The sequence below is a fragment of the Phalaenopsis equestris genome, unplaced genomic scaffold (genome assembly GCF_001263595.1).
Source record: "Phalaenopsis equestris unplaced genomic scaffold, ASM126359v1 Scaffold000765, whole genome shotgun sequence".
NCBI lineage: Eukaryota > Viridiplantae > Streptophyta > Magnoliopsida > Asparagales > Orchidaceae > Phalaenopsis > Phalaenopsis equestris.
In genome coordinates, this window is record NW_018165205.1 from 503,814 (window position 1) to 519,784 (window position 15,971).

Genomic DNA, 15,971 nt, shown 5'->3' on the forward strand with positions numbered 1-15,971 from the left:
AAAACCCGCAAGTCAAGAATGGCTCAAGCTCCACTAGATTGGTTTACACCCCTAATCATCTATATATATATAATTCTGATTAAATTTATTATCTTCCCCATAGTGAATATATAACAAAAGACAATAGATGGATAAGGATAGCACAGAGATAAATTTGAATGAGTTGTATGTGCTAATTATATCTGTGCGTCCGCATTCACGCGCCGCTACGTGATTCCAAACACAAGACATTGAGAATATATATGGAGAAGGAAGCGAAGGGAAGAGAAGCTCATGATTTATAATTAGCATTAAATGGAAGGCCTTAGAGCGCAGCTTATGCGGCCCGCCCCCACCGTACATTCCCGTCCAAAAACAGCCTCGCCCCTCCCGGCCCCGCATAGGCAACAGACACAAACGAAACGCCATGTATGTCAATACAGAACATCAGCGAAAAGGTTTTTCTATAAAATATCACCTCACTAATAATGCAAATAATGCTTCCAATTTGGGTTCCATAACTGAGTTATAGCTCCTTCAGTTTGAAGGAAGTTGTGCCCGGAGTTCAGTGAGACTGTGCTATGTAGCAAGTGGGCCCCTTTTCTCTAAAATACTTACTCAATCAGTGTATTACAGTGAGGTCCACTTGTCACGTGACAGGTGCTCACTAGACTCCGGACGCAACTTTATCGTTCGTTGTCCTGATGCAATAATCACGGCCACCGGGTTAGTTAGCAGGGCCATAATCTCGAGCCTGATTTGGCGAGATCGTCGTAATTGTTCATGTATTACGTACCTCTTATCGGGACATTTGCATTCATACCACAATTTCTATCTATTTGCATGTCTAATGTCTAAATTTTAGTGTTTACTCGCATAACACTCAAAGTTTTAATATTCCTATCTATTTGCGTGCCTATTGTTAATTTTTTTTTAATGAAATATATATTTTCAAGCATAAATTTTATAAATTTGAATATCAAATTTTAGGTATTATGTGTGTTTCTACGTAAGAATTATGTGGCGTGTATTTAAATTTCTTATAAATTTATCAATTTTGAGACTCATCGTCATTAAAATTTTGTTATAATACAAAACATTTTAATTAAAATTTGCATGATTTTTTATGATTTTGAACAAAGTCACGAGCCAATGAATAACGATGCAATGGCTGCGTTTGCCAGATTGGCGTAGTCGAAATAATGAGGGATTGCTACATAAGTAATATTCACGTGTTATTTTACCAATAATGAATTTATTGATATTTATAGAATAGAACTGATACGCCAGCAACTAACACGGATCTCGAGACAATCTTTTAGGAATAAATATTCAAACTTCAATTAAGTGTCATTCAGAGTTTTGATTTAAGCGAACTTTTAGTTAGACTGATCAGTTCGATGAGACGGATCTGATGATACAATAATTGGTCTAATCCAAGACAAACCAAGCTCAGAACAAGTCATTAAACCAATTTTAAAAAGTTTTTGAGTATATTTGGGAGGTCAAGTGAATGTTGAATCTATCAAGCTAACAGTTGAATCTAGTGTCTTGACAAGACGAATCCAACGAGTTCAAGATCGCTCAATTCTGACATCTTTAAGACACTCAAATGTCTATCAAATATCGTCTAATCAAAATAAGTTTTTCTGACCATCCGATAAAAGTGGTTCATATTTCTGCATTAATTGTACCTAGAACTTTATAGATATAGCCCACCCCCTCAGAAAGAGCTTGCGACCTAAGAAAAAACTTGAAGCTTTGAGAAGGAGATGAAGTCTAATATCACTTCTGCCTCCGTCAATCACTGCTGACGTAGTCGACATCCGCAAAGTGTCATTGATTTACACCGAACACATCGACCACCACTTGTCGGTCACCACCAATAAATATTGATTGTTGTCTATTCCTTGAAAAAGTTAATCCACACATCGAGTTGTGACTTGTGAGACTTTGTAATTATTTCCCATATGTGGGACAAGAAGTTGTATTTGTAATCTTCAGTTTATACTAGATCTCTTCAACTAGGTCAGACTCCGTGATTTTTTTTTCACGCATCAAGTACATAATAAAATTTAATGCACAAACATACAAAATTATGTGTGTAGCTGCAACTATAAACTAGACTCTCTTTATATATATATATTAAAAAGAATGGTCTGAGGCTATCATACGAGCCCCTAGCCACTCTTATGTGTCTAACTATTCGAGGACAACCCTCACTAACGACAAACTCACCAGAGGGAGATTTGAACTCATGATCTGAGAGGAGTTATGACCTTCAAAGAGAAAGTTCTGTTCTACCAATAGCAGACCACGGTTGGCAGCATAATAATAATAATAATAATAATAAAATTCATCTTTATATACCGGCTATGAGCTTTATTAGTGACTGCTTGTATAAATTTCGCAACCACATGCCTAACATATTATAAATTTCGACAATCCTGTATTTTAATATCAGAATTTACACATTATACAAGCATATATGTCCGTATTTTAAGGTCACGTACGAAGATTTTGACAATCCCGTAAGAAGATTTTTGGTGTTTCTAGAATCGCTTCGGCGGTTTCATTGATTTGCGCGAGGAGACTAAGAAGTCGCATATAGTTGTAGTTTTTCTAGTGATCTATTGTTATTGGTATTGATCTTCCTTTTCTTTATTTTCCTTTTTGTATTGTAGCAATGACTGGTAAAAAAGATGACTTTCTTCAGTCTATTAATGTGCAATTAAATAGACAAAATTACTCCTATTGAAGTTATGTATTGAAGAATTTTTTGAAAGGCAAGAGAATGTGGGGTTATGTTTCTGGAACCTCTGTTAAGCCCATAAATGAAAAGAATGAAAAATATGAAGAAATGTTGGAAGTATGAGAAGCAAATAATTCAGAAATAATCACTTGGATCAATAACTCGGTTTCACAATCAATCAGTGTCCAATTAGTAAAATATGGAACCGCCAAAGAAGTTTAAAATCATTTGAAAAGATTATATGTACAGTCAAATTTTGCAAAGCACTATCAATTAGAGATAGATATTCGTGTTCATCAACAAAACAACATGAACATCCAAGAATTTTATTTTGTCATGACTAATCTTTGGGATCAGTTATCTCTACTGAATCTGCCGAATCACGAGCTTTTAAATCATACACTGATCATAGAGAAGAACAACATTTGATTTAGTTTTTAATGGCTCTTCGAAATGATTTTGAAGGGCTGCGTGGAACAATTTTACATCGCAATCCTCTTCCAACTGTTGACTTGGTGGTTAATGAGTTATTAGTTGAAGAGATTCGTCTCAAGTCTCAATCTAAGAAAGGGAATGTTGATAAAGGGCCCCTCCCCACTCCTAATCCGTCTGTTTTTGCGGCTACTCATAATAAAATAATCCGGCGGTTTTTGCGGCTACTCATAATAAAAGCAAATCTCATGGAAATGTTGGTTTTGATGAATGCAGCTTTTGTAAGCAAAAGGGTCATTGGAAAGCTCAATGTCCAAAGTTGTTGAATAAATCACAGCAGACACAACAACTCAATCCGTTGCACTCACGCAGCTTCAAGACTCCAACATCAAATGTTGCAACTATTGTTCCTCCAACAGACTCTCTTAGTGTTGGACATGCACATTCTTCAGGTCCTACAGTAGTTGTGCTTGTTGAGCAGTTTCAAAAGTTTTTTGCCACACAACCACATGTCATGTCTATCTCCTCAAATATAGGTTTGCCTCCTTCTCATAGCTTTGCAAAGTCTGATCTTATCTCAATTGATCTTTTTCACACAGATACAGATGTTGAACAACATCATGTGATTCATCATCCAAATAATCTTCATATTGAACTTTGCAAGGTTGACATTGATAGTTCTGCAGATTTTGATGCTCCCTCTATCCCTACTGCTCCCCAAGAACCTTCTGTGATTGTGGATCCTCCTGGATCCTCCTCTCCTCCTCTTCCTCGGTACCCTCAACGTGATCGTAAGTCTACTAAATTGCTAGATTTTGTTTACTCTATTTATTCTACTTCTTTTGCTTCCTTTTTAACCTCCATTCACAATTTTTCTGAGCCTTCCTCCTATCAAGAGGTTGTTCGATCCGCTTTGGCAAAAGTTATCGCAGAAGAACTCTTTGTTTTACACAAGACAAATACTTGCTACCTTGTCTCTCTTCCTCTAGGAAAACGTGCAATTAATTTTTGTTGGGTGTATAAAATCAAAACCAAGTCTGATGGGTCAATTGAGCGATATAAAACTCGTTTGGTTGCTAAGGGACTTTCTCAATAGTATAGTCTGAATTATGAAGAAACATTTGCTCCTGTTGCCAAAATGACTACTATTTATGCTCTTATTGCAGTCGCATCTATTCATCAATGGCATATTTCTCAAATTGATGTTAAAAATGCATTCTTAAATGGTGATCTTCAAGAGGAAGTTTACATGGTGTCTCCACCAAGTGTCTCTCATAATCATGGTGAAGTTTGTAAATTAAAGAAATCTCTCTAAGGCCTTAAACAAGCTCCTCGCGCTTTGTTTGAAAAGTTATCTATTGTGATTGCATCGCTTGGTTTTCATTCTAGCTCACATGACACTGCCTTATTTCTCAAGAGTACTTCCCATTGTTGTATCATACTCTCTCTATATGTTGATGACATGATTATTACTGGGGATGATGATAATGAGATTGCAGAGTTGAAATTACAATTAGCTCAACAGTTTGAGATGAAAAATTTGGGCACTCTTCGATATTTTTTGGGGATTGAAGTGGCTCATTCTCCTAGAGGTTATCTTCTTTCCCAATCTAAGTATATTGGCACCATCCTTGAACAAGCTCGTCTCTCTGATACTCGGACAACTGCTACTCCTCTTGAACTTAATATTCATTATACCTCTTCTGATGGTGTTCCTTTGTTCGATCTCACTTTGTATCGTACACTTGTTGGCAGCCTCGTATATCTTATCATCACTAGACCTGATATTTCTTAAGTGGTACATGTTGTCAGCCAGTTTGTTGCCTCTCCTACTACAGTTCATTGGACAGCTGTTCTTCGCATTCTTCATTATCTTCGGGGCACTCAATTTCATATTCTTCTATTTTCTGCATCTTCTTCCTTGGAATTACGTGTCTACTCTGATGCTGATTGGGGTGTTGATTTCACCAATCGTAATTCTAGCACAGGATTTTGTATTTTTCTAGGAGATTCTCACATTTCTTGGAAGAGTAAGAAGCAAGCAGTTGTATCTCACTCTTCTACCGAAGCTGAGTATCGTGCTATGACATCTACTACTGCAAAAATTGTTTGGTTGCGCTGGTTACTTGCTAATATGGGTGTCTTTTTTTTAGCCCAACTCCTATGTATTGTGATAACAAGAGTGCTATACAAATTGCCCGCAACTCGGTCTTCCATGAACATACCAAACATATTGAGATTGACTGTCATTTCACTCGCCATCACTTTCAACATGGCACAATCACCTTGCCCTATATTTTGTCTTCCATGCAACTTGCTGACATGTTTACAAAATTGCATTCCACTTAACGCTTTTGTTTTTTGACTAGCAAACTCCTGTTGATTCCCCTTGATGTATCGTGAGTATGAGAGGAGATGTTAGATATTATAGTTTTGTATTTCTATTATTTTACCCAACTTAAGAATAGTTTAGTCTTTTTATTTATTGTATATATATATATATATATATATTTATACTCTTGTAATGAGGTAATGAATGAGATTTTGAAACCATAGTCACTTTTGTTTGTCTTTCTCTTTCTCTTCTCCTTCTCAATCTCAATTGCAATTGTTAATAGTAGATACGGGGTCTGATGGTTGATCAAAAGTCTCTGATGGTAGTTTGTGAAATTCAAAAGTGTGATATTATTGGTCACAAATCTGATTCATAATACTTGTACCAAGCAAGTTGATGTGAGATGTCATTTTATTTGGGACTTGATTGATAACAGTAATGTTCTGTTGAAGAAGATAAATATAAAGAAGAATCCAGCGGGCATGCTCACAAATGTACCACCAATCTAGAAGTTCGCCTACTACAGAAGTTTGGTAAGCGTCCGAGCTCATGATTGATTGCTCACTTTGGGTACTTTAAAGACTTATGCGAGGCTTGATCCCTTCGTGCGAGAGAGTATACAAGCATCTATATTGATGCACTTATTTTGGTGTTGAAGCCCATTTGGTCATCTCTCACTCATCTGAAAATGAGAGATAAGGTGAAGATTTTTGTATTATATGTTTTCTTTATATAAGAGATAAATTGATCATTTTATGTTTTTTATTAATGTGCCCTAAACTTCTCTTATATGAGAGATTATGGCTGATTTTAATATTTGGAACTGTAATCATGTTTCAGCCATCTTTTCTTTCTCCCCACCTATTGGTAGTGGAATAACCTCTCCCTTTGGACATAGATGAATTTGCACCGAACCATAGAAATCATGTCGTGTTTGATTGTTTATTTGTTGTGTGATTTTTATTTTCCGCATTATTTTACACACAAGCCAAGCGGTCGGTGACTAGCCGACTATAGTGGTAGCGAAAATAGGCTTGAATTTGCAATGTATTTAAAAATCATCTAAATTTAACCTGATTAAACATCAATACACCCATTTTTAGATATATAGAGAAATTTAAATTCACCAAAATTTTACATTACATCTCATTTTCAGGCATCTGATTTACTTTACTCCATTCATGTAGAGAGCCAAATAGCCCCAATAGATCTTTAGCATTATTTCATATGCAAATTTATATTTTAAAACACTATTTTAATTATCTTTATTTAGTCAATAATCAGCTTGGATTAAGATAAAAAACCTCTTGCCTTTGGCTCCTGCTGGCCGCATCTGCCCTAGTGACTGTCCAAATGTGCGTAGATGGGTTATTCAAGACTTGGATTGGCAAAATGTCATATTTCATTGGAATTTAGCCCCAATTATTTCAATCAATATAAGCTAAATTGAATGCAATATTAAAATTAGGAGAATAATAATAAGGATAAGAATATATTCATCAAAATTATATTAATTTTAAAATTTTAATTTATTTTCATATGTATATAATAAAAATTTAATTAATTATTTACATATTATACTCATTTAAATTAACTCGAAAATCTTCAAAAATGAAATTTTTCAAAAGCATTCAATTTTTTTTTTTTTTTTTTATTAATCATGCTGCATTTGTCGCAAAATTCTCTGAAATTAGATCGGGGGGAATAAAAATAAAAAATAAAATAGCTTACTTAATTACATTAAAAAAAGGTTGGAATTAACGACAATAATTTTGACGGCAATTAAACCTGTCATTAAGCCACAATGTTTCCCGACAAAAAGAAAATTAGGCCATTTACATACATACCACCCAATTCCTATATATTTACATATCTAACACCTAAATTTTATTTTCTTACAATTATATCATCCAGATTTTTTACATCACATCAAACATATCCAAATAAACATTTTTTATGCCCAAGTAAAATGTTACATTATCTTTTACATACATGTCAAATATATATACATATATATTATTATAACTTTTAAAAGTGCTAGATATGTAAATAAAAAAAAAATGGGTGGTATGCATGTAAATCCACTGCGGTCGTCTTCATTTTTCTCTTTTTGTCACATTCTTCCTCTTCATTCAGATTGTTTGTTTTTCTACAAGGAATGGAGACGAAACCCTAGTCGTTTATGTCGACTGCGCATGTAGCTCAGCTACAGCCGTCCAGCCTCACGATGATGAAATTAGGTCTAAGGGCTATCTTATGCAGCCATTTGCATGTTGATGGGAGGGTTTTAGAATTGAATGCAGCATTGAACATTTGGAATGAAAGCTTCAATTTTTGAAGGTTTGGTGGGAATTTAGGTGGAGATTCAACAATGTTATGTAAATAACTTTAGGGTGTGTTTGGTGCAGGTAGGATTTAGTGTTAGTTGGATTTAGTAGATCGGTGAATTGTAAGTCCGTTTAATTCGAATAGATGTGGATTTAGTGAAGCCTGCTTTTAAGCGGAATCAAAGGTTAAATTTGAGGCCTAAAATTCATGAATCTGTGGAATTTTTACATTTTGGCATTTGCTTGGATTTATGGTGAGTTTATTTCGACTGTGGCCGTAGAGAAACTGATTTCAAAAGCTGTTGTTGAAAATCTGACGTTCAAATGCTGGTGTTTTAGAAATAGTTGGTTTGTTTGAAAAACACTATTTTGAAAGCGTTGTCAACATATATATAATGATTGTAATGCCCTCAATATATAAACACGTGTTTGAAAAATATGGTTCTAAAAGTATTGTTTGTGAAATAAATTCAATGACAATTTATCAAGTTATCTTCATTCACAAAAAATATAAGGTAAATTAAGGTGAACATTAACTAAATCATAAGAAATCAATAAACTATGTAGAAATTCATAATGACAAGAGATTATGATAGATAATGTTCTAAATTCATGATTTATATAATATCGATCAAAAAGAGACATTTTCTTACAATATAAAAACCTAACGGTTTATAGTTTGTGCTCCAAAATGCATAAACATCACCAAAATATATAAAATGACAACAACAATAAAACTAACGCTCAAAATATATAAAATGACAACAACAATAAAACTAACACTACAATTACAAAATGAAACAAAAGTAGAGTCTTCACAAGAAATTTCAACCCTTTGACATCATTTTTCAATATATCATGAAACACATATACCTTTTCATCAGCTGGTTTCTCTTTTGTATCTCTCGTTTCGTCAACCCACTAGGAAAATGTGCAATCTAAGTCCGTTAAATTTTTTGCACACCTGAAAAATTTTCTTTCTGCTTTGTCACCTTTCTAAGTTGTGAAAACAGCACACAATAACTTGCAATCACAAAAAATTATTCGATGTTTGATCCCCCTAAAGGTTGTCGAATTGCTTGAGCTCATATTCGATATTGTAATCTTGTAAATAGAAACAACAAGGGGAATTTACATACTTAGCACTAAATTCTTATGTATTAAATAGCTAACAAAATACAAGCATTGTCATTATCATTAAAATAAAGGAGTTTAGAATAAAGAACACAATGTATTCCCTACTTGCAAACAAATCCAGGTCATAAATCAATAACCATCCTTGCAAATAAAAAAAGAAAAATGTTATGAATATATAGAAGAAGAGGCACTTGCAAATAAAATGTGTCAACCAATCTTCAGGTCTCCCAACCAATATATTTTAGTTTTTTGAATTCAAATGAGTGGTTTGTATCCAAATGTCCCAACCAATCTTCATATTTGCATGAAAATAAAGAAGGTCATCCAAAGACTCAAAACAGAAACCAACAAGCAAATGTATAAAGCAAAATCAAGATAACCACAAAAAAGCAAAAAACAAAACACAACAAAAAACAGGGCAACAATAATGAAGAAGCATCAGAAGAAACTCAAAAAGTAAAAAAAAAATGAGCTTAGTACTTACCTGATGAAAAAGACATTAAAAAACATTCCAAATATTATAAATATTTTAGCACCAAAAACATTTACAACTATTGTTGAATTTTAATCCAATGGTTGGAGACATCATAGCTCAACTGACAACCCGACCAAAAGAGAAAGATTAATAGAAATCTGAACAAATCAACAAAATCCAAAATAATAAGAAAATTAATTGGTATAAAGCATCCAAATATTTTAACCAATGTAGTAGTCTCAAATTTGGAATAACAAGAACAGTAGAAATCTGAAACAACCAACTAAAATTCGATAACAACAAATGAAAGTTATTGGTATAAAGCACCAAAAATTGTCAACCAATGCAGGCTACAGTATTGCCACCAACTTATAAAATTTTCAACTGTCAAATTCTTCCAAGCTGCATTTTGAACTGCATTATAAAACATTGTAGTTATTATAGGTGTAAGAAAAGAAATTGCATTATAAACAATCATATGAGTTGTAATACAAAGCATAGCAGGTATTGCCCCTAGCTTATAAAATTTTATTTATACCAACTGTAAGTATCAAATTACCAAATAGCTATAACATCAACCATACCAGTAACCATTGCAGCAACCATAAAATATGTATTCAAACTTTAGGTGAGAACAAAAGTAAGGGTTATCAGCAACAAGTGCACAGGCCATCCAAGCCACTTTGTTCCCATTGTATGAGAAATGTCACAATTGAACTATGATACTTACATACAAGGATCCAAAACCATTTCAGAAAGTCATTTCAAACAATATGTATGAAATGGCTTATCCGTCTCACCAAAAGACTCTCCAAAAACTAAAAAACAACTCTTTTCAGGAATTTTTTCCCTTGTAGAGATAAAAATAGCACTTGAGAAGAATCGATCACTTCTCTCTACTCCAACCAAAAACACATCAAAACTTGGGATTTCTCCTTCTGTCATATTAGTCCATCTATTCCTTATAAGGTATTAATCAAACAGTGAAAACACTTTTGCGTAAGGTACTAATCATCAGAGCAACCTTGCATAGGGTGTTAATCAAACAGTGAAAAACAATTTTGTGTAAGGTACTAATCATCATAGCAACCTTACATAGGGTACTAATCAAACAATGAATAACATTTTGCATAACAAAATAATCCATCACATCCACACTAATGTAAAACGTTATTGATAATTTCTTGTAAGGTAATAACCAATCCAGAACCTCACATTGCAACATTATTATATAAATCATTTGAATCCCGACCAATGAAACATTTATGCAAGCTCAATAAAGATACACTATAACTTCTTTCTTTAAAAAAAAAAAGATTTATAACCACTTGTTGAAATTTAGAATAATGCGGAATACTTCATTTTATCGATGCAAAGAGGGGTATAAATACTCATTACATGACTTACTGGTAAGGAAAGCAATAAAAACAGAATGCAGAAGAAAAAGAAATGAATAATAACAAAATATAAGAGGCAGCTAATCTCTCTAATTAAGGAGAGAAATAAATAGAGATTTCAAGATCTCTCATATAATTTATAGCCCTCTAAATATAGAGTTATAACAAATATGGAATATAATCATTAGTTTCAAGATCTTTCAACACTTCCCCTCGGTTGTGGTATGCTGACTGTTTAGGTAGCATCAATTTGCCAAAAAGAAATTTCAACAATTCTCAAACCGTAAGTGTCGAAGTCTAAGAATGTCGAACCCTGAGAGTGTCGAACCCTGAGAGCTCTGAAGCCGAGAATGTCGAAGCTTGAGAGTGTCGATGTCTGAGAGTGGTCGAAGCCTGAGAGTAGCCTGGATGAGGGCTAAGGTCAATTGATGAATTTGTAAGTCACCGGTTGATTGTTAATTGCATGAAAGCAACAGGAATGATGCAATAATGCTGCAGGAGAGATACAGAAAATCTGCAGGAGGCTACAGGGAGGTTGCAGGAAAGCTGCAGAGGGTCAACGACAGTGCTTAAGAAAGTTGTAGTGCTCGGAGAAGGCTGCAATATTGCTACAAGAAAGAGCAGTGCTTTCCTTGGGAAGAACTGGCCAAAATATGCAGGGAAAAATTTGTTGAGGTCGATTCAACGTCGAGAAAAGCTGCATGAGGGAGGTCTGGCGGCGGGAAAGGCTGTAGGGGAGAGAACCGACTGTAGGAGTAAGCCTGAAGGTCCAGTCGGCAACAGATATGTTCGCTGGCAGGAAAAGCCATCAAAGGATAGGTTCGGCTATCAGTAGGGAATAATTTTCGGTGGAGGAAGGTTTGTTGCTAAGAAGATTCAAGCAATGAAATTTGAACAAAGGAGCTCATGCAGGGAGAAGTTTGGTCCTCTGAAGAGCAGGAGGAGCTCCAGAGGAAAGCCTGCAGATTAGCCAAAAAGGATGTGGGCAGAGAATGGATTGAGAGCCTGCAATAGAAAAAGATCCGGACAAGAGGAAGAGATCAGGCAGAGGGCCTGAAGAACTTAGAGAGGATTGGTTGTTGCTTGCTACAGCTTGTTGCTTATGGCATCACGAGGATATCCTGCTGTTATCGCTATAGGGAGAGGATGCAGGCAGAAGAGGGCATGCAGTAGGGAGGTTCAAGATTCCAAGGAGAGCGATTTCCTGAAAGGAAATCGGGAGAGCCCTTGCAACCACATAATGGGTTTTGGTTGCAGTAAAGTGAAGATTTGGCAAAGATATCTGGCAGGGCGGACTACAGAAAGATCTAGCAGGAAGGAGATCCTACTGGGAATTTCAAGAGGAAGGAAACCTTGCATTAGTTATTGAAGAGGACAATAGAAGGATCAGGGTAAGAAATAGAAGCAGGTGGATCTTGCTAAAATTGTAGGGAAGTCCGTTAAAAATTACAGAAGAAGGATCCAACAGGTAGTTTACGGATTTGGCTGGCATAAAGGAGAAGTTTGCCAGTTTGAGTTGAGATTTTGTTTCCAAAGACTATGATAGAGAAGCCGATAACAAAGACTCGCTTTAGCACATTTCCGACTGCATGTGTGAGAGGAGCCGCTCTTTCCAATGTGTTTGTTGCAACTTGATTATAGAGGTGATAAAAGATGCCCACCCAGAACAGATCTGTGATGAACTTATTTAAACCCACTTTTGCTATTGCATCATTGAAGCCATGTTGAAGCAACTGAGTTCCTTCAAAGATTATTGCAGAAGTAATGCAAACGATCATTGCAGTGATTGAAATGTAAGCATATAAATTTGTGTTGTCCAATCAGTCATTGCTTTCTTTGAATAAATGCTTTTATAGGTGAAAAAGCGATATTAGAAATCATAGCACTAATACACCCAGTCTGGTTGAATGACAACTCAGTTAAAGAGGCCATAGAGACACCAAGCACAACTGGTGCAAGTGACAACCATAATGTTAAAGGAATCTGCTGGCCAAGAATGAATTATGAGGTTGTCGCGTCGAAGAAAGGTTCTAAAGCTTTGATTGTGTGGGTGAAGGAGACTGCGACCATAGCCAATGAAACATTGCTTGTGACATGACCAATAGCGTGGCAAATCCCAACTGGGATAAGCAATTTCAAAATATTGGAATCGATGGGAGCGCGTTTAGGAAGCCCAACTACCTAGCTCACCATACAATACACCACTCCGACAAGTAGATGTATGACAGAGACAAAGTACGGATACGGGAAGTAATTGTAGATCTTCTTGTTTAGAATGTTGAAGATCAAATTCAGAAAATACCACATGAAGAAGAAAGACCCCGTGATGAGAGCCTGGTACTTGACAATTAAGGGCACCGGCGCTTGCCCCGCAGAATCGCTTTCTTCGGTCGGAGACGACGATGCTGCGGCGGAGATCGGCAGGAGGATCTTATGTTTTCCGACGATGGTCGGATGAAGAGAGAGAGTTACCCCTTGTAAGAGAAAAGGGCGGAGCTGTCTTCGACAAATGAAGTTTCCGTCGTCACCGTAAAAAATGATGGGTCGAGGGGGCCGCTGGGACGGCGAGGGAGCCAGCTCGTGGCGATGATCGCTGAAGGCGGAGGAGTCTGGGGATTCCGCTAGCGGCACTCGAGAAGAAACCCGTGAAAGCCATTGCGAGAGGAGTAGTTGATGGATGAACCAAAGAGGAGGCCTGATAAGCCTCTGGACCGGAACTTTGTGAGCTATTTTGAGCAGGTAACCTCCCAATCTCTTGTTGACCGGAGATTCGCGGAGTCGGTGAGGGGGCGTGGACTTCTTCCGCCACTGGAGGGTTCCTCGATTCTTGTGTCGAGGCCGATTTTATGCGCAACTCGGAGTGAGGGAAGAGGACTAAAAATAGAGCAACATAACGAGTGAGAGAAGCAGATTCCAGGGAGCGAGACTGAGCAGCAGAGTTAGAGAGAGAGAGAGAGCGCCCCTCCCTTCCTGCACAAAGAATGACAAGAAGGGAGTACGACAATTCTCAAAGGAAGACTGGTAGCTAGGATACAAAATTAATCTCTGATACTATGTTGAAATTTAGAATAATATAGAATAATTCATTTTATTGATGCAAAGAGGGGTATAAATACCCATTACAGGACTTGCTGGCAAGGAAAGCAATAAAAACAGAATAGAGAAGAAAAGAAAATGAATAATAACAAAATATAAGAGACAGCAAATCTCTCTAATTAAGGAGAGAAATAAATAGAGATTCCAAGATCTATCATATAATTTATAACCCTCTAAATATAGAGTTATAACAAATATGAAATATAATCATTAGTTCGAGATCTTTCAACACCTCTATTTTTATAAAGCCAGAAAAACTTATCGGTTCAAGTGTTATAACTGTGAAAGCATCATGGTCAAAGAGATATGTATGGGCAGGTGTTCTAATTTGAGCATCATGCATGAAAATACCCAAGAATCGAGCTATAGATAAATAAATATATTTTCTTCTTCCTCTTTTATCCCCAATAAACCAATATTCAAGATCCATATGTATTTCATGATAAAAAAAAACACCAAATAACACCTGTCACTGTTCAAGAAATAGCAAAAGGAATGCAAAATAGAACCCCGCATTACAATGCCGCAAGAAGAATGGGAAAGAGGAATTGATACTATGGAAAACGCATCTCTTAAAAGAAGTTAAATGGGATGGAAGAAGAATGGAAGAGAAGTGAAATAGAGAAGAAGAAGGATGTCGGAGAAGATAATGATGAGATGAGAAGGATGGCGCAAAAGTTACCAGATGTTGAAGAAGGTGATACGATGGGTCAGTAGGGCTCGTGAACTCGGGAGGAAGAGAAGGCGCATAGGAGAAATCGTGAGAGCTCTCGATGAAGAGCTGGGGCACGATTCAGGTAGGGGTAGAAAAGGAATGTGATATTAGCGAACGGCGAAACACAGGGTCCATCCCGAGATCGTGGTTTTATAGTAATCAATAACTGCATTCGTGAACGGATGATGGAAACATACGAAGCAAACCAATTCAAACGCGGCTCAAGTTAAAAATGCAGCTTTAAAAGCTAAACCAAACGCACCCTTAATAATTCATGTTATAAATACTACTCAAAAGTGCCCCGAAATACCCCATTAAAATTTCCTCCTCCAAATATAGAAAAAAAGGAATATTTATAGAATTTTTTGAGCATTTATGCACGTACCACACAATTCTTATATATAGAAAGGGAATCGACCGTTCTCTCATCATTTTGATGATTAATTTATAGAAAGGGTGATATACACATTTCTATCATAAATCAAGAAATTTTATCGAATGGATTCGACTGATTTATCGTCATTTTGATGATTAATTTTTTTAGTGTTTACGTACGTACCGCACTATTCTTGTAGATTCACATTTTTAATTAACACTAATATTTTTTATTTTCACATATAACACTCAAGTCCTTAACATCACATCAAAGACATCATTTTTAGTAACTTTATAAAAGTGAAATACATCTTTTCATGCATAAGTTCATAACACTAAAATGTTTCAAGGGAAATTTACATACATATATATAGCACACAATTTTTATGTATTTATATATCTCACACCGAAACTATAATATCTACATATATAGCACTTCAGTGCTTTACAACTATGCATGATAGGTGTATTTAACTCTTAAAAAGTTGTAATAGTATTATTTTTTATTTGATACGAAAGATATTAGTGCTATGTGTGTAGATATAAAAGCTTAGGTGTGAGATAATTATATATATTATAATATGCAAATATCAAACTTTAGCTATGATATGTAAATACACAAGAATTGTGTGCTATGAATCCAAATTTTCCTAAATTTTTTATATGTTAAGGCCCCAATTAATGAACCTAAAATTGATTCATTAATAGCCCACTAAATTCTTCGCTCGCTTTGTAGAGTAGTTAACATCTCAAATGACCTTCATTAATCTCTAATTAAAATTATTGTGCTTAATTAAGGCCCATGGGAACTCATTTCAAGTTGGTTTTGGTACGATTATGTTTGGTTCTTTGGACCATAGTATTTAAAGTATAAGCTGCTTAAAATAGAATTTAAATGATATCAAAATCAACTCCTGAGATTATTAGCTTGGATATATATACATATATATA

General features: G+C 35.6%; 1 pseudogene; it reads right to left on the reverse strand.

Annotated features, from left to right (window-relative positions):
- Positions 1-11,738: 11,738 nt before the first annotated feature.
- LOC110031061 overlaps positions 11,739-15,971 on the reverse strand; it is a 32,550-nt pseudogene continuing 28,317 nt past the window's right edge.